Below are 7,528 nucleotides of genomic sequence, written 5' to 3'. Positions count from 1 at the left end.
TTTGCCACTCTGTGGGGCACATGGAATCTTAGTTCCCTGACCAGGGAGCCAAACCCATGCCCCCTGCTTTGGCATAACAGAGTCAACAACTGGACCATTGGGGAACTCCCTGTCATGCCTTTTTTTTTTTAGTTCTGTGCATTGTGATTTCTCATTTTATTATTTTATTTTAATTTATTTTAATTGGAGGCTAATTACTTTACAATATTGTGGTGGTTTTTGTGATACATTCACATGAATCAGCCAAGGGTGAACATGTGTTCCCCATCCTGAATCCCCCTCCCACCTCCCTCCCCATACCATCCCTCAGGGTCATCCCAGTGCACCAGCCCTGAGCACCCTGTCTCATGCATCGAACCTGGACTGGTGATCTATTTCACATATGATAAAATACATGTTTCAGTGCTATTCTCTCAAATCATCCCACCCTTGCCTTCTCCCACAGAGTCCAAAAGTCTGTTCTTTACATCTGTGTCTCTTTTGCTGTCTCTCATATAGGGTCATCGTTACCATCTTTCTAAATTCCATATATATGGGTTAGTATACTGTATTGGTGTTTTTCTTTCTGACTTACTTCACTCTGTATAATAGGCTCCAGTTTCATCCATCTCATTAGAACTGATTCAAATGTGTTCTTTTTAATGGCTGAGTAATACTCCATTGTATATATGTACCACAGCTTTCTTTATCCATTCGTCTGCTGATGGGCATCTAGGTTGCTTCCATGTCCTGGCTATTATAAACAGTGCTGCAATGAACATTGGGGTACACGTGTCTCTTTCAATTCTGGGTTCCTCAGTGTGTATGCCCAGCAGTGGGATTGCTGGGCTGTATGGCAGTTCTATTTCCAGGTTTTTAAGGAATCTCCACACTATTCTCCACAGTGGCTGTACTAGTTTGCATTTCCACCAACAGTGTAAGAGGGTTCCTTTTTCTCCCCACCCTCTCCAGCATTTATTGTTTGTAGACTTTTTGACAGCAGCCATTCTGACCAGAGTGAGATAGTACCTCATTGTGGTTTTGATTTGCATTTTTCTGATAATGAGTGATGTTGAGCATCTTTTAATATGTTTGTTAGCCATCTAAATGTATTTTTTGGAGAAAGTCTGTTTAGTTCTTTGGCCCATTTTTTTATTGGGTTGTATATTTTTCTGGAATTGAGCTGCAGGAGTTGCTTGTATATTTTTGAGATTAATTCTTTGTCACTTGCTTCATTTGCTATTATTTTCTCCCATTCTGAAGGCTGCCTTTTCACCTTGCTTATAGTTTCCTTCATTCCACAAAAGGTTTTAAGTTTAATTAGGTCTCATTGTTTATTTTTGCTTTTATTTCCATTACTCTGGGAGCTGGGTCATAGACGATCCTGCTATGGTTTACGTCAGAGAGTGTTTTGTTTATGTTTCCTCTAGAAGTTTTATAGTTTCTGGTCTTACATTTAGATCTTTGATCCATTTTGAGTTTATTTTTGTGTGTGGTGTTAGAAAGTGTTCTAGTTTCATTGTTTTACAAGTGGTTGACCAGTTTTCCCAGCATCACTTGTTAAAGAGATTGTCTTCTCCCCATTGTATATTCTTGCCTGCTTTGTCAAAGATAAGGTGTCCATAGGTGCGTGGATTTATCTCTGGGCTTTCTATTTTGTTTCACTGATCTATGTTTCTGTCTTTGTGCCAGTACCATACTGTCTTGATGACTGTATCTTTGTGGTATAGCCTGAATTCAGGCAGGTTGATTCCTCCAGTCCCATTTTTCCTTCTCAAGATTGCTTTGGCTATTCGAGGTTTTTTGTATTTCCATACAAATTGTGAAATTATTTGTTCTAGTTCTCTGAAAATTACCGTTGGTAGCTTGATAGGGATTGCATTGAGTCTATAGATTGCTTTGGGTAGTATACTCATTTTCACTATATTGATTCTTCTGATCCATGAACATGGTGTATGTCTCCATCCTGCCATGCTTTCTTAACTGGGATATACAACAAGGGTGAGCAGCAGTTTATCAGAGGATATGTGCCCAGTGCTCAGTCACTCAGTCATGTCTGATTCTTTGCAACCTCATGGACTGTAGCCCACCAGGCTCCTCTGTCCATGGAATTTTCCAGTCAAGAACTCTGGAGTGGGTTGCCATTTGCTTCTCCAGGGGATCTTCCTGACCCAGGAATCAAACCCGAGTCTCCTGTGTCTCCTGCATTGACAAGCAGATTCTTTGCCACTGAGCCATCTGGGAAGCCCATCAGAGGATATAAAGACTTAGAAATTTAATATTGCACATCTTTTCAAGGCATTAAGTTTACCTCCATGAGTCCTAAGTCTCATCAGTTGTGTCTGACTCTTTGCAACCCCATGGACTGTAGCCCACCAGGCTCCTCTGTCCATGGGATTCTACAGCCAATACTGGAGTGGTTTGCTGTTTCCTGCTGCAGTGGATCTTCCCAAGCTGGGGATCGAACCCAAGTCTCTAAAGTGAGTTCTTTACCACTAACACCACCTGGGAAGCCCATAAGTTTACCTAGTGTAACTAACTCATAACATTTTCACGTTAAAACAAATAGGGGTAAGCTACAGACAGTGCTGTAAAATGCATACAAAGTTTTAGGATAAAGCTTTGCGGGCTCATGGTGGACTTCTTTATGTCTTACAGGATCCAGGAGGAATTAGTTCCTTCTCTTCTGCCATTAATTGAACATCAGTTGTTAAATAAGTATTGTTGCTGGCCAAACTCTTGGCCTTCTCTGCCCACCGAAGCTAAATCAAAAAAATACGAAGACAGAGTTTGGAGAAAATAGAAAGAAGGCTTTAAATCTCAGCCAGCAGAGAGGAGAACACAAGGCTGATAGGTCAAGAACTGTGTGCTCCCTGCTTCATGAAGATTCTAGGGGCTTATATAAGCCAAGGGCTCACAATCAGGAGTCAGTGATGAGGAACAAGGTAATAGGATCTTAATTTCTTCCTCTTGCACTGTTTCAAAGACAGTCATAAACTGGCGTCAGTAACCCGGTAATTGAGTCTGGCAGTTTGGTGGTGGCTCTTTGGCCTCTTTTTCTGATATGTAGCTACAAGGGAGGGTATTGCAAAGGTAAATACAAGATAGAGGATGTATTTAGCATAGAGTCAAAGGAAAATTTGTCAGTTGTAGCACCTGTAGAGTTAGGAGGCAGAAAAGCAAACCTAGCTACAGACATGCAGAGTTAAGAGCAGTTAGAGTAAAAAAAAAACTAGGAATGTTCAGACCTGTTCACTGTTCTCTTTATCTTCTCTTTATCTTTCGTTCTCAGGATAGGGAAAGAGAAAAACTCAGTCCTCTTTTTTTCTTTTCACTGCAACAGTATCTTAGAAGATACAAAATATATACCCTTCCAAAAGTATATAATCTAAACTGAAACAAGATACATGAACAAATGAATCAAGTAGATATCTAGAGGTGTGTCTCTTTTGAGAAGTATGAGAGATTGCTTCTGTATCTGTGAGGTCACTACACATTAGACTCCTGCCATGACAGAACTGCTGCTGCTGCTGCTGCTAAGTCACTTCAGTCGTGTCTGACTCTGTGCGACCCCATAGACGGCAGCCCCTCAGGCTCCACCGTCTCTGGGATTCTCCAGGCAAGAACACTGGAGCAGGTTGCCATTTCCTTCTCCAATGCATGAAAGTGAAAAGTGAAAGTGAAGTCATTCAGTTGTGTCCGACTCTTCTCGACCCCATGGACTGCAGCCTACCAGGCTCCTCCGTCCATGGGATTTTCCAGGCAAGAGTACTGGAGTGGGGTGCCATTGCCTTCTCTGATGACAGAACTATGAGAAGTCAGTTCATGGTCCCCACTACAGAAACCTGGAGAAAAAAATTAAATTCTGCTGGTGACTCACTAAGCAAACGATTCAGAAACAGTAAAGGATAGGTCTTTTTTACACAGAGCAAAAGCTAAGATGATCAAGGCAAGTGGGTTTCGGAGGATGGAGAAGATTACAAAGGGCAGGAACTGGGGGAAGGCCATCCAGGTAAATGGGATGACGTCTAGAAAAGAGACAAAGTCAGGAAAAATGAAGCTGTGTTGTAGGTTCAGGTGAGCTTAGAAGTTTCACCAAATATGACAGCATGGTCTAATGAAGGGACCCTGAAGCCAAGGACTGCTGCTGCTGCTAAGTCGCTTCAGTCGTGTCCGACTCTGTGTGACCCCAGAGACGGCAGCCCACCAGGCTCCCCGTCCCTGGGATTCTCCAGGCAAGAACACTGTAGTGGGTTGCCATTTCCTTCTCCAATGCATGAAAGTGAAAAGTGAAAAGTTAAAGTGAAGTCGCTTAGTCGTGTCTGACTCCTAGCGACCCCATGGACTGCAGCCTACCAGGCTCCTCCACCCATGGGATTTTCCAGGCAAGAGTACTGGAGTGGGGTGTCATTGCCTTCTCCAGAAGCCAAGGACAAAGAATGTGAAATGTACCTCCCACTTAGGACATGCTCAAGTGAAGCTTTCTGACTTTACACAAACAGGATGAGGCAGGTGTGATGATACATTCCACAGCACCCTGGTGAGTGAAAACGAGTTCAGCTCCAGAGTCAGCTTGCAACGTTTCCAGTTTGGCTCCTCTTCCTCTTCCCTCACCTCCCTGTCCTCTCCCATTCTAACAGGCATTAAAAAAAAACCTTTTGCAACACCACCCACACCACTGTATGCAGTTAAGCCAGGAGTAGTCCTATGAGATGATTCATCCAGAGGTGGAATAACCTATGCTGGTAGATTAAGTGGGAAAGGGTTGGGATCACCCAGTTTGGGGTGTGGGTTGACCCACAAGTTTCTAATGTGTACATCTTCATAGTTACTAGATCGTCCTGGGAAGGAACTGATTCGTTTCCTCTTGATTAGTCCCCTGTGTAAGATTTGAGGGAGTCAGCCACAGGCAGGCCTAGAAAACCACAGGCCTCACCCCACTGGGCAGAGCTTTTACTGGGTAGTTAATTGCAGAATAGGACAGATACTTTCTGCAGCCACCCCATAAAGAAAAGGAGGAGGACGGTGTGAGGGTTGTATACCAGCAATTCCTTCCCAAAAGACCAGCATCTTATGGCAGCAGATTGGAGCAAGGTGGCAAAAGAGGATAGATGTGTTATTCTAAAACGTGTCCCTAGAGGCCAAGACATATGGCATCACTAACCATGTGTGCACTGGAGGTTTTCTATACGATGCTGCTGCTGCTAAGTCGCTTCAGTCATGTCCGACTCTGTGCAACCCCACAGACGGCAGCCCACCAGGCTCCCCCGTCCCTGGGATTCTCCAGGCAAGAACACTGGAGTGGCTTGCCATTTCCTTCTCCAATGCATGAAAGTGAAAGTAAAAGTGAAGTTGCTCAGTTGTGTCCGACTCTTCGAGACCCCATGGACTGCAGCCTACCAGGCTCCTCTGTCCATGGGATTTTCCAGGCAAGAGTACTGGAGTAGGGTGCCATTGCCTTCTCCTTCTATCTGATGGGGACCTTGCTAAGGCCAAATTGAAACAAGAGGTCTGTTGAGCAAAAGTGCTCAGTTATTTCAACAGATCCCCTGTCCAGTGATAAAAGCTGCAAGTGCACCTTTTTGTCCTGAAAAGAAGCAGTTGATCAGCCCCTTTTATTAGGTTGGTGCACAAGTAATCGTGGTTTTATATTGTTGAACTTTGGCATTTGATATTGAAATATATTCTAAATAAATGGATTGTATTATACATCATTTTAATGCATATTTCTCACTTTATGTTTTTTGCTACTGACATTACTTGTGGTTTATTTTATATTTATTTTAGACTATAGACACAACGTTAGACAAAAAGCAAACTTGAGTGTTTTTTTTTAATTCGAGTTCAAAATGGGTCGTAAGGAAGTGGAGAGAACTTGCAACATCAACAATGCATTTGGCCCAGGAGCTGCTAACAAAGGTACATTGCAGCAGTGGTTCAAGAAGTTTTGTCAAGAAGACGAGAGACTTGAAGATGAGGAGAGTAGTGGCCATCCATTGGAAGTTAACAAAGACCAATTGAGAGCCACCATCATCAAAGCTGACCATCTTACAACTACACAAGAAGTTGCCAAAAAAAAAAAAAAAAAAACCCTCAACGTCAACCCTTCTCCAGTCATTCAGCATTTGAAGCAAATTGGAAAGGTGAAAAAGCTCAGTAAGTGGGTGCCTCATGAGCTGACCACAAACCAAAAAAATCATCATTTTGAAGTGCCATCTTCTTATTCGAGGCAACAATAATGAATCATTTTCGATCGAATTGTGATGTGTGATGAAAAGTGCATTTTATACAACCAGCGATGACCAGCTCAGCTGTTGAACCAAGAAGAAGCTCCAGAGCACTTCCTAAAGCCAAACTTGCACCAAAAAAAAGGTCAGGGTCACTGTTTGGTGGTCTGCTGTGGTCTGATCTGCTACAGTTTTCTGAATCCTGGCAAATCCATTACATCTGAGAAGTATGCTCAGCAAATCGATGCCCCCAAAACTGCACCACCTATAGCCAGCATTGGTCAACAGAAGGGGCCAATTCATCTCCACAGCAATACCCAACCACACATCATACAACCAATGCGTCAAAATTTGAACGGATTAGGCTATGAAGGTTTGCCTCACCCGCCATATTCACCTGACTTCTCGCCAACTGACTACCACTTCTTCAAGCATCTCCACAACACTTGCAAGGAAAACCCTTCCATAACCACAGGAGGCAGAATGCTTTCCAAGTGTCCGTCGAATCCTGAAACATTTCCAGGAATAAACAAACACTTCTCATTGGCAAAAATGTGTTGATTATAATGGTTCCTATTTTAATTAATAAAGATGTGTTTGAGCCTAGTCATAATGGTTTAAAATTCACAGTCTGAAACTGCAATTACTTCTGTATCAAACTATTACTTATGAGATAGATGCATTGTCCAGGAGGCATTAAGAGGAGGGCAGAGGGTGTATCAGAAGTAATCCTGGCACTGTTCCTGCAAAGCTGGTTGCTGGAGAAGAATGGAAGGAATTTGCATAAGGACCCCAGAGCCTTCTGAGAAAGAATGAGTTGGAATCCCAACATTTTGGGCCTCAATACTTGTTTTTAGAAATCTGAAGTCTTGCAAACTGGCTGCCCAGATAAATATACTATCAATGTTTCAAAAAAAACAAAAACCAAAAGTTGAGAATACAAAGCAGATTATAGCAACAAGACTTTTATTTTCTATTTAAATTATTTTAAAAACAATACTTTTTCCTTAAAGTATTCCTTCATTTAGTATCCACCTTCCTAAAATATCCTTCCTTCCTAGAAGGTGTACATTTTCAACAATAAAAAGGAAGTCTAACGACCCAGTGATGCTCTGCCTAAGAATATATACATACAAAATTAATCTGACAATATTAAATCAGTGGTAATCACCATAGAACTGGGCTAAGTAAATTGTATACTACAATAGAAAAATGTGAGTTCTAAGTCAATTAATACTATGTAGATATAATATTTGCAATATAATAATATAGTGAGAGCAAACATTTAGTCCATTTATGAAAAACAGAATTTTCAAGCCTAA

This window comes from Bos javanicus, chromosome 6 (assembly GCF_032452875.1).
Source record: "Bos javanicus breed banteng chromosome 6, ARS-OSU_banteng_1.0, whole genome shotgun sequence".
Taxonomy (NCBI): Eukaryota; Metazoa; Chordata; class Mammalia; order Artiodactyla; family Bovidae; genus Bos; species Bos javanicus.
Note: the sequence above shows the minus strand (reverse complement) of the source record.